Source organism: Fukomys damarensis, unplaced genomic scaffold (genome assembly GCF_012274545.1).
Source record: "Fukomys damarensis isolate Sample0158 unplaced genomic scaffold, DMR_v1.0_HiC HiC_scaffold_19, whole genome shotgun sequence".
Lineage (NCBI taxonomy): Eukaryota > Metazoa > Chordata > Mammalia > Rodentia > Bathyergidae > Fukomys > Fukomys damarensis.
The window spans coordinates 61,184,484-61,197,323 of NW_022900931.1; the positions used below are offsets into that span (position 1 = coordinate 61,184,484).

The window sequence follows — 12,840 nt, forward strand, 5'->3', positions numbered from 1 at the left end:
TAGGAATTAATTATAGTGGACATAAATAGTAATATATCTTAGTTAGCAAAAAGTCAGAAAAGAGGAATTAATTGTCTACTGAAAAAGAGGACTTAATTGTTTAAAGGCTTTAGGTAACTTTCCAATATGTACCCTCCCAGCACCCCATAATAAATTTGCAAATGTAAGCATTAGGTCATGTTCCAATGTGCCCTCTTGATGACAAGGGAAAACTAAAAATAGTAACAGAAAAATCCTATATAACCTTGGTTCAAAGTTGGATCTGGGCTCTCAGTCTGAAGCCGCTGTGACGGTAACACCTGAGAGTCCAAGCTCGAGCTTGCAATAAACTCCTCTTGCAATTGCATCGGACATGACTCCTTGGTGGTCTTTGGGGACTTCGCGACTTGGGCACAACATGCGCAGGCTGAGCGTGCTGGGGGAGGAGCCCAGGAAGTCACTGAATGTATTAATTTAATTTAGATGATGGTAATTATGCTGTGGGGACTTGCAATTCAATAGAAAACATGAAGGTATTTTCTTATTTTATAGGCACAGCCTTTTTAGTTTGGAATTGTAGGTACACTTGGAGTCACTATGAACCTCCATCCCAGCCATGTGTGGCACAGACTTGGATTCCATACCCTCCTGCAGGGCTGGCACCGGGACACCCTCAGCCTGGCCTAGGAGATCTGCTGTACGTGCAGCCATCGCAGAGCACAGTGTGTGCCCTGTGTTGGGAACAGTGTTCCTTCTTCCCTGTATGTCAGCTGCCCGCTCCCTCCAACGCCCACGCTCCTGCCCTCTCTGAAACCTGCCATCTATTTCAGCCCTCACAGAGGTCTCTGAGCTAACCGCCCCACGACACTGTGCAGGTCTCCAGAAGCCCATTGAGTGTGTGTGTGTGTGTGTGTGTGTGTGTGTGTGTGTGTGTGTGTGTGTGTGTGTGTTTAAAGAACTATGGTCCTGTGATATTTATGGGTAGAAAATAGAATGGGGTGTAGAGCCAGGAGTGAGGTGTAGACGTTAACTGCTTTGTCTTTTTTGGATCAGTTGGCTGCCTACAACTGACACCTGTGACTGCCTGTCACTCAACTGCCATAACCAATGGGAACTCAGCCATTTGTTGCAGGAGTGTGTTCACGAACTTGTTTCATTCAGCAGGAGTGACTCCATACTGGTTTGTTCTGTCGGAACCATCATACATCCCTGATCCAAGCCAGTGGCCTCCCATGAATATTTTAAAGTTTTAGTCCTGGGCATTGAACTGAGCTACATTTGCAGCGCTTTTATATTTATTTATTTTTATTCATTCATTCATTTTTGAAACAGGGTCTCATTAAACTGCCCAGTCTGGCCCCCTGAAATAAACTTTGTATAGAGATAATATTTCAGTAATCTCACAAGTAATCAAAGACTCAGAATTAATAGAAAATTAAAATTAGCCCTTGGGCCTTTGACAGTTTAACTGCTAAGGCCTTGCGCGAATCCCAGTGAACGATCTACACCGGGGGTGGTGAACCGATGGCACATGTTCCGTGGTGAGCTGTCATCCCTGAAAGCTCGAAAAGGTTCACCATCCCTGCACTAAATTAATCACGCTTCCTCAGAACAGTGTATCAGAAGAATATGAACCTTCATAATTATAGGCTATTTTAAATCCAGTATTCCATTCCATAAACAAATCTGTTCTCAAGCCACCTTTAATAGTTACAATAAATTACTTGCGTGCCTGTTATGTGCAAGGTACTGTCTGGATCTGAAAATGTCATAGCGAAGTCAGTGCTTATCTAGCTTTATAGTATTGGCCAGAACGGCACCAACCAATACGCCAATGTACCAAAGCTATCCAAATAAAGTGACTCAAAAGAAAAAAAAAGGGCAGATACAATAAGACATTTGCCTGGTTTTCCTTGAGCACAGCCCTATCTGATCGCACCATTCAGTGCTTTCTTTTTAAACTCTGACTTCAGCAGATGGATAAGACCCATTATCATTGTCTCGATAAAAACCAAACCTAGCTCATCATAAACATTGCTAAGAATTAGTCATCACCAGCTTCTCCACAGGGGAAACAGAAAGTCACCAAAACTCTGTCCTTTTGTGCAGGTGAGGATCAATTTTGAAATGCTCCAACTCTGCTGGCTTTGCCGATGAAGCTCTTCGGGAGATCTCCGTCCATTTCTGCAAACCCTGAAGCCTGTGTTACAACAATCTGATGGTTTATGCAAAACCTGAAGCAGAATTCTTCTAAATCCGGCATGGTATTTCATAGTGATAGGGAAGACTTTATAAATAGCAAAAGCCTATAAAATATTACAACATAAAGTGGCTTCTGCTGTCTCTCACAGCAGTTTGCTTTGTTTAGCTCAGAACTGACAGGCACCGAAGGCGCTCATTGCTGACTGAGGCATTTTGGTCTGACCCTGAGATAGCAGGGTCAGCAAGGTCCTGAGCTCCGAAGGGACTGAAGCCACCTGATCGTAAAAGTGTCTAAATGAAAGAACCCATTGCTAGCATTTGCTCCCCTGACCCTGAATACCCCCTTCCTATGGACTAGAATAGATAACTAGGCGGATCTTAAAGGTAAACTCCCCAACTGCGAAGAACTGTTACATCCGGGTTGGAAAGATGAACTATTTTGTGACCATGATTGGAACTGTGAGAATGGAATGCAACCACCCAAATGCAATCAAGGCTGTAAAACCCTATAAAAGGAGGGGCTGTAACCCAGTGCGTCGTCGATCCAGGCACAGCTTATGTGCGATCGGCCCTTATCGATGAGTAAATTTATTCTTTTACTTCCATTCTGCTGCCTCTCTGTGTGTCACTTACTGATTTTTTCCAGAACAATAGCAGCTGAGGGCAGAGTGATAGCATTCTCCTCACAGATTTCTTGCTCAATGGTTTGTTGGCAGAGCTTTTTTGAACGATTTTCGGGTGAGGAATGGTCACTGACCGGCCCCGCACTGGGTCTTGGCGGCGGACGCGTGGGTGGAGTGACAGGCTGTGATCTCTACGATCCTGTCCTTTCCCACAACGACGGGGGTTGGATAGGACTGGTTACTTTTCTTGCCAGCGCCCAACTGGCTGTAAGAATCTGCACGCCAAGCATACATGTGACCTTCCTCTGTTAACACTAACGTGTGTGTATAGCCACAGGCAACCCCCTGTACACAAACGTCCTGCAAGGCTGCCACTCCACAGGGGCTGGGCTGGTCGCCACTGCTGCCCAGTCCCAGCTGCCCGTTCCCATCGTAACCCCAGACGTAGACCTCCCCAGTGTCACCACTGCCACTGAGTGCATCGGCCCACGTGCTGTGTTTACCACGACTTTATTCTGTAAGCAGCCAGTGCCTCTGCGAGGGATCGAGGGATCGCCTGACGAGCTGTGGATCCAGATCCTACCTGCCCAGAGTTATTATAGCCCCAGGCATACACCTCACCATCAGATGTTAGGACCAAAGAATGGTAAGACCCACAGACAAATTCAGTGACTTATTTGTTTGACAATCAGTAGAGACACGACAGGGCACTAAACCATGACTAGTTGTCCCATTGCCCAGCTGGCTATATGCATTATGACCTTCTGCTTCTGTTGTGGCAAGGATGATGTGTGGACCACTCCCATAACTGAGGCAAACTATCTTTTGGTCACTTAAAGAATCCAGTCTCCAGTTCGATCCCTGGTGCAATAATAAAAAAAAAAAAGGTAACAAGAATCCAGTCTCCAAGATTCAAGGGTGCTCTGGACGTCACCTAACCCCAGACAGCCCTGCAGTTTGTGCCAAGCGCAAAAATCTCATCATTCTCTGTCATATATAACCCTTCATTGCCAGCACTGCCAAAGACACAAGCCTGACGGATTAACTGCAGTTCTTCCTCAGAACGAAGGGGAAAAATTGGCCACTGTCCCACATCTAGCGTTTTCAAAGATGACACAGTAGCCTGGACTGGCTCCGCCCCCTGGGTGTGGTGCCTCCCCCTGTAGCGGCCAGGGCCTTGGGTCGGAGGGGAGGGAAGAGCTGTGTGGGTGAGGGGAGGGGGCCGGGACTGCGCCTCGTCCTCCTCCCCTCTGGCCTCTAAGTTTTGATCCTCCTGCCTCAGCCTCCGAGTAGCTGGGATTGCAGGAATACCACACCTGGCCATAGCTTTTATTTAAGAGTTTATATATGCCTTGCGAGGGGATTCCTCTTTTCGTAGCTCTGCATTTTCTAAATCACAAATGGATATGAATCAAAAGCCGTTTTGTTTGCTTTCTGACAATTACAATTTTTACAGTTCATCTATTAATGTCCTCAAAGGCAGCAAATGACTTTTAAGTGTAAAACTCATCTGCAATTCCAGGAAAAGAACGCACGGCTCTAATTTCTGTTCCACATTGGTGAGACTGGATGAGGGATTTTCCCCTTTGTTCATGAGAAGCACCCGCAGTGATACTTCCTCAAGCTTTCCTGGTCTCGTTTTGACCCAAAGGGGATAAGTTCACGGAAAATGAGTAAGGGATATTGTTTCTATTCTCTGAAAGAGTTTTGTGTGTGTGTTTTGAAAGCGCTGCTTTTTCATGTGTTATGGACATTGCTTTTCTACTTAAAGAGATTTTGCCGCTCCTTTTCTGGGAAGTAAAATGAATGTTGCCAGGAAACCACCATCCCTATCAAGGACTACAACACTGACCCAAAGACACTCTCTTGTCCCTCCCAGACATGACAACCATTCTGATTTCTGGCACCAGACTTGTGTGTGGCTCTTTTTGAGACAGGTCTTGTTAGCCAAACCTGGCCTGAAGCTTGTGACCCACCTGCCTCAGCTTCCTGAGAAGCTGGGCCTGCAGCCATGTGCCTCCATTACCAAATAAACCAGGATATTAAAAAGAAAAAAGAGAACTCATTGATCTTGACCACAGCTAGAGTTATGTCCATTCTTTCCCACTGCTAATGTTTGTGTTTCTTGTGGTTAAAAAATCATTAGCAGCCTTTTCAAGAAATTAACTGTTTGAAATAGGAACTTCCTTGATTCTACTTTTTACTTTTTTTCTATGCTGCATATTCCTCTTTATTCTGGTTTTCTTGTTGTTGTTGTTGTTGTTTTTGAGACAGGGTCTCGCTGTGTAGCTCAGCCTAGCTGCAAACTTGAGGCGACCCTCCTGCCTCAGCCTTCTGAGTCCTGGGATTACAGGTGTGTGCCACCATGCCTGGTTTTATCCTTTTTTGTAGTTCTCTGTAGCCTATATAAAAACAGGCTGTAAATTTGGCCTGCAGGACATGGTGTGCTGACCCCAGTTCTCAATCTCGTTTTAGTTTAATTTTTATTAGTATTTGTTTGAAGATAATGACTGCATTCATTGTAGGAAGTTGGTACATGTTCATAACACATCTTAATTCTTTTTAATCCCCTTGCCCTTCTCTCTCTCTCCTTCTTCCCCTATCTCTTGGCCCCCTTCCCATCTGCAAAAGATCGAGCTCCTTGATTCCTATTATCTATTTCTTATTTTGCTCTTTGTGCTTTAGGTTTCTCACATAACAGAAATGTGATATTTAAGTTGTGTGTCTGATTTATTTCATTTAACATTATGGTCTCAAGGTGCACCCGTTTTTCTACAGAGGACTCAAGTTTATCCCTCTTTTGTCAGAGTAGTGCTCCACTGAGTATGAATACCAAATTTTCTTTATCCATTCGTCTGTTGAAGCAACCACTTCTAAGATTTTTGTAGTTGTTGTTGTTGTTTTGAGACAGGGTCTCACTATGTAGTTGAGACTGACCTGGAACTCACTGTGTAGCCCTGGCTGGTCTCGAACTCACAGCAGCGATCCTCCTGCCTCAGCCTCCTGAGTGCTGGGATTACAGGTGTGTGCCACCATGCCCGGCTTTCTAAGATTTACCTATTATGAATTGTGCTGCTATGAATTAGATGCACCCCCATGTACCATGGCTACTTTAACTTTTGGGGAGGATATCTACAAGGAGAACAGCTGGACCTAATGGAATTTCTATTTGTAGTTTTATAAGAGTCTCCATATTGATTTTTGTAGTGGTCGTACTAGTTTACATTCCCAGGTAGAAGGGTTCCTTTTTCCTTGCAGTGTCACCAGTATTTGTTATTTGACTTCTTCTTTTTTGGTATGGGAAGTTGAATTCAGGGCCTTGTACATTTGAGGCAGGTGGTGGAACCACTGAGCTAAATCCTTGGCCCTGTTATTTGATTTCTTGGTGAGAGCTATTCTTTCTGGAGATGGAATCTCAGCGTTGGTTGAATTTGCATTTTTCTAATGGCCAGAGATGTTGAACTTTTTTTCCATGTATGTATTGGCAATGTGTATTTTTTCTAAGAAAGGTTTATTCATTTTACTTTGAGAAGTCTAATTTTTTGAGTTCTTTATATATTCTAGATATTAGACTTCTGAGGTATACTTGGTAAAATTTTTTCTCACCCTGTAGACTATTTCTCCACTCTGTTTCTTGTTTCATTTGCTGTGTAAGAGCTTTTTACTTTGATACAATCCAAAATACTTTCAGTTCTGAGCATTTTGGATAAGAAATATTCAGGCTGTGCCTTAATATGATGTATTAAGGTATTATCTTAATTATAGTGATACGTTTTAATGACATGGTATTACTATTTAATCTCCTATTTCTGAGTAAACACTGGTTGCTAGTATAGGAATATAGTTGATCTTTCTTATTGGTTTTTTATTCCACTTATTCCACTGCCTCTCTAACCTCAATTTCTAGTACCTTTTTTGAAGTTTTTTTTTAAGTTTTGAATTTTTTTTCCTGTATATCCAATCATGCCTGGGAAGAAAGAATGTCTACTCTTTTCTAATCTAATCTGGAGAGGTCTTTTACTTCTTTTTTTTTTTTTTCACTTTTACCCCAGTAAGAATCTCCAGTACTATGCTGACCAGAAATGTACCTGGTCCAGGGGCTGGGGATTTAGCTCAGTGGTTCTGCCAATTGCCTTGCAAACACAAGGACCTGAGTTTGATCCCCAGTACCAGAAATGTACCTGGTCCAAACAGAACCAGATGGGAACCACTATCTTTTCCTTCCCATGACTGTATGGAGAAAGTTTCCAGTTTTTCACCATGAAGTATGATTTTATTTGTAGGGTTTGTGTAGATGTATTTTATCAGGTTGAGAAAACTCCTACCTGCTGAGAGCTTCTGATTTATCAGAAATGAATTTGAAGCCAAGCAGCGTGGCACACACTTATATTCCCAGCTACTTGGGAGGCTGAGGTAAGAGGATCACAAGTTTGAGACCAGCTTGGGCAGTGTAGTGATATCCTGTGGTAGAGTGCTTGCCTAGCAATTGCGAGGCCCTGAATTCAATACCCAATATCCCTCCCCTCTGAAATTGGATTTAGTCAAATGCCTTTTCTACCTATATTGAAATAATCATGTGGTCTTTTTTGGTTGGTTAATGTGATAAAATATATGGGTCCATTTTTAATATTAAACCAATTTTTAGATCTTGGGATAAACCCAAGATTGATCATGGGTTGATCATGAAGAATATGCGTTTATCCTCAGAAAGGTTATTCTAGGAAAGATGCCCAGTAGAGTGTCAGATGCTACAAAGCAAACCCGGAGCGTGCTTGGAAAGCTTAGCAATAAAAGAGGATGTTAGAGACCTCTGCCAAAGCGATTTTAAAAGTGAAAGGGGAAGATGAAAAAATGACTTTAGAGGAGAAAGTGGAAGGGAATAAATGGAAGCAGAGAAATGGATCCGCTAGTCGAAGCTGCTTATCTTCGTCACTTTCCCTCACTGCTGAGATACAATACTTGACAACTACAATGTAAAGGAGGAGACGTTCGGGTCGGGGATTTAGCTCGGCGGTGCACCATCTGCTCCGCAAGTGCAAGGCCCCGAGTTCGATCCCCGTTACCAAAAATAAGTAAAATAAAATAAAAGATCTCTTCCAAAAAAAAAGGAGGAGAAATTTATTTTGACTCACAGTTTCAGCCCATGTTTAGCAGACTTAAACACAGAGCAAAGGGGCAGAGTGCAGGAAAATGGCTTACTTCATGGTGGTCAGGGAGCAGAGACAGAGGAGCCGGGGAGGGAGATATACCCTTCCTGGTCACCCCTGTGATGACCACCTGCCCTAGCCAAGCCCTGACTCGACAGCAAGTTAGCTATAGGGTCCTCATGGTCCAATCCGCTCACTAAAACCCTCCCTATAAGGGCATGGGGCCTTTTGGAAACATTCTTGGTATAAACCAAAACAGCAGGGTGGAGAGGTTGAGGATATCAGAAGATGAAAAGACATCCCTTGCTCTTGGGTAGGAAGAACGAACAGAGTGAAAAATGGCCATACTCCCAAAATTGTTACACAGATTTAATGCAGTCCCAATCAAAATGCCTCACAGAACTAGAGAAAACATTCCTAGAATTCGTTTGGAATCAGAAGAAACCTAGAAGAGCAAAAACAATCCTGGGCAACAAAGGCAAGGCGGGGGCATCACAATCCCTGACTTGAAATTATACTGCAGAGCTAATGTGATTAAAAACAGCACGGTACCGGCAAAAACAAAAGCAAAAATAAATAAACAAATAGATAACAATAAAACAAAAAAACAGATCTGACGATTGATGGAACAGATGAGAAGAGATGGAAACAACACCAAACACACTCACACACTTATCTTTGACAAAGGGACACTGAAGGGAGCGGGTGACCTAAATTTCACCTTTTATAAACCTTGGCTGTTCCCTGTTCTCTCTCTACTTCCTCTGTCATCGTCTTCATTTTGTAGCTAATTTTCTCCTGCTCCTATTTTCATGTCTCTTCCTCTCTTCTCCTCTTTTTTCTTAACGCTTTTGTTTCCCCTAATCTTTGAAAGTCACCCTGGTTGACCTTAAACACCTTTAAAATTTGGTTCTTTGTTAGCTGAAATTGGCTTTAACTCAATATTTATTTTAGAAAATCAAATGAGGGCTAAAAGTGTGTCTCAGTGGTGGAGTACACGCTTAGCATGCACAAGACTCTGGGCTCAACCCCAGGGTGCAGATGCACACACACACACACACACACACACACACACACGAAGATCAAATGAGTGCCAAGCTGGTTACTGTGTCTGCAAATAAACAACAAAAATCTCTGCATTCCAGTACTTTCCTCTTCTAGAGTATTCTGCAGTTTATTTTGCAATGGGCCAATCACTCGCAATAGATTTTTTAAAACCCTGTTACCTTGTTACAAAAATACAATGGGGCAAAACCCTTACTTCCTGTCCAAGGAAATAGGACTTGACTAATCCCATGCTGCCTCCGAAGCAGCAAAACAAGGTTCTGATAAATGCAGATTCATTAAATATCAAAGAGCAGAGATAATCGACAATACGCCATCTAGGAAATAGCCATAAATTATAAAAGGACAAACAATTCAGAGCACAGTAGGACTGCATCAGAAGTTGACCGCCGCACTCCCCACCAAAATCTCCCCAGTGGAACTGTAAAATACTATTCTAAATAACACCTGGGCGAGTGTATTTAGAAATTAATGAAAGAGCCTCTATGTTTAAAACCTGGCACATCTTTTCACGGCGCCTCTTAGAAGCTCTAGCAGGAGATTCCCATGGTTTCTGCAGATGACCACCCACTGTTTGGGAAGTAGGTTGTGGCTGTGACTGGGGCCCCCGGACTCTGAATGCCTGACCACAGGACACCAAGGGCATTGCGACCTAAACTGTGCATCGCGTGCCGGTGCTTCGTGGGCAAACTGTGACACCCAGCATCCAGAGGGTAAGGTGCTTCGTGATGAGGCTCAGGCAGGTAAACGCCAGCAGGTGGTCAGATCCCATGGTGCCTACTCCTCCTGCTTCTTCCTCCACCACATCTGTGGATTCAGGGAATCCCGTGATCTCTCTCTAGTGCACGCGCCAGTTTTATGCATCAACTTTCATGCAGCAACAGGCTCTTTTTTTCTTTTTCTTTTTCTTTTTTTTTTTTTTTTTTTTTTTTTTTTTTTTTTTTTTTTTATCTCACTATGTAGTTGAGTCTGACCTGGAACTCACTATGTAGCCCAGGCTGGTCTTGAACTCACAGAGATCCAAATGTTTTTCAAGATAATTCCACTTGATTTCCATTTAGCAAGTATAATATAGGAATAGAATGGAATTTTGAGTTGCATGGTAAGTGTAGACTTCAATTTTAAAGTAACTGCTAGACTATTTTCCAAAGCAGTTGTTTCATTTTATATCCCTACTAGCAGTGTGTGAGCTCCAGTTTCTTCACATCCTTGCCATCACTTGGTGTGGTCACTCTTGCCCATTTTAGCCATTCCAACAGTTCCAGAGTGGCACCTATAGTCACCATTATTTTTTCCTTTCTTTCTTTTTTTGGTGAAGCACCTGTTCAAATCTTTTTTATTGCTTCTTATTGCTGAGCTTAAACATTCTCTATATATCCTAGTGGCAGGTCCTTCATCGGACAGATGTTTTGCAAACATGTTCCCCTAGAAACAAAAGCATATGTCTACCTAAAGATCTGTGCATGAATATTCACTGTAGCTTTATTGCTAATAGTCCCAAACTGGGAAGCAGCCCAGCTAAACTCTGGTATGACTGTAAGGGTGGATGCTACTGAGTTGTAAATAAGAACCTGGCCGGGCATGGGGGTGCACACCTGTAATCCCAGCACTCGGGAGGCTGAGGCAGAAGGATCGCTGTGAGTTCAAGGCCAGCCTGGGATACATAGTGAGTTTCAGGTCAGTCTCAACTACATAATGAAACCCTGTCTCAAAACAAATAAAAAATAAAAAAACCAGGAAATATCACTATATCACTCTTGTGCCTGGGATTTAGCTCAGTGGTTCGGCCGACTGCCTCTCAAGTGCAAGGACCCGAGTTCAATCCCCGGTACGAAAGAAAGAAAGAAAGAAAGAGAAAGAAAGAAAGAAAGAAAGAAAGAAAGAAAGAAAGAAAGATCACTCTTGGGTAATTTTTGAGAAGGTGAGACTGGAGGTGCTTCTTCTCCTTTTCCTCTTCTTCTTTATCCTTCTTCCCCACCTATTCCTCTTTCCTCTTCCTTTGCCTCCTTTTCTGGCATTGCAGTATGAGCCCAGGCCCTTCATGTGGTGCTGCACCCTCAACTCCCTCTCCCTTTTTTCAAGACGAGGTCTCTGGGACTGGGGAAGCCCAGAGAGGAAGAGAGGAAGTTTTTCTTTCTCGTATCATTAAGAAAGTCTCAGGGTATCGCTTCTCGGCCTTTTGGCTAAAAGCAAGTGAAGAAAGTCTCAGGGAGAAAAAAGTATGTTTTCTGGAAGATTTATCTCCATGGAGAAAGTATTTGCTGTAGTTCCACAGAGTAACATTTGTCTTGGTGGACGAAGCCCCACCCAAGTGCAGACCAAAGGATCTGGCTTAATCTTCCATTGGCAAATATTTGGAGAAAGTTCTGGCGCAACCTGGGCTTGTAGTAACTTGCAAAGTGAAGGAGACAGTAACAGAATGAGTCAGCCAGACCCTGGGCTTCAGGGCCCAGAACTGATTTTATCTTGACTGCAGCTGACTCAGAAGCCTTCGGCAAGCCCTTTCCTTCTCTCAGCCCAGCTTCCACATCTTGTTCTATAAGAATTTTGCAACTGTTTCATCACATAGGGGAAGGAGGACAAAAAAATTAAAGAGGCAGAGAGAGAGAGAGAGAGAGAGAGAGAGAGAGAGAATAAAAAAGAAAAGGGAAAGGGAAAAGCGCGGTGAAACCCAGTACTGGCAGCGCTGCGGACGATCTCCTTCAGGGCCCTTCACTGTGCAATGCCACGGCGCTGCTGATAAACGGTGGTGCTTGTCTGTGTTCGTACCATGCCCCTGGGAAGCTGCTGTCTGTGGAATACCGACCCCGCTTCCGTGGTTGACTGTTTGTTAGAAGCCGGCCCCTAGCATCGGGCTTGTGTCCAGCACTGAAGTGGGCATGGTGTATCTCACCCACCTCTCCTTGACCAGACGGTGTGGGCTCATAAGCTATCAGTTCCCCTGCTCTGCAGAATTACCTGACCCAGTGGGAAAGCCCTCACCGAACGAGCTGCCCACTCTTCGCGCTCTTAGCTCCGGGACCGGCCTTGGTCAGGTCTAACTAGACGGGGGGATGCAGACGGTGGTCCGGAGCCATGGTGATCCGCTCTGCGGTGCAGCTGTGTAGGATCTAACTGCAGCAAGTTTCCTGCTGAGACGCGCCCTTCCTTATCCCCCCGCCCACCTGCTCCCCACACCGCTCCTCCCTTGAGAATTCTCCCTCAATGAAGGACTTGAAGAGGACCCCCGTCTCAGTCTCTGCTTCTAGGATACTCATCTCAAGAAGAGTATTTTCTTGCTGTGGGTATTATAGGTGAGCACTGGCAGCTGTAACAAACGCAGCGTCAAACTACGTTTCCATGGCTTAAACATAACAGATGGTTTACTTGTACCGTGAGTACTAGGCGGAGTATTGGCAGAGGGGGACGGTGTGCTCTGCTTTACTCAGAGACCCAGAGACCAAGGCCGATGCAGGCTCTGTTCTCTTCCCTGTGTCACTCTGAGCCTGTCTCATCAGTCACCCTGACGTCCACAATCTCTTTTCAAACACAGACTTAGAAGTAACAGGAGTCATTGCTACCCATGGAACATGGGTAGCAATTAGTCACAGGGTTCACCTAGAGGTAAGGGAGCTGGAAAATGTGGTCCCGGGCCCTGGAAGGGAAGTGTAGATCTTTGGTGGACAGTTATCTATGCCAAACTGGGTGGCCTAAGGCGTTTTATTTAGTCACTGTGGGATTCAGGGTCTTCACCTACAAAACTGGGCTACTAATAAGGCCTCTTGTAGCTGTGGTCATGCTTGAGTGAATACTTCGACCAGGTCCTGGAGCAGAGTAAGGATCCA

At 44.2% G+C, this 12,840-nt stretch overlaps 1 pseudogene; it reads right to left on the reverse strand.

The window, feature by feature from the left end:
- Positions 1–2,930: 2,930 nt before the first annotated feature.
- Positions 2,931–12,273, reverse strand: LOC104861772 (annotated as a pseudogene).
- Positions 12,274–12,840: the final 567 nt, after the last annotated feature.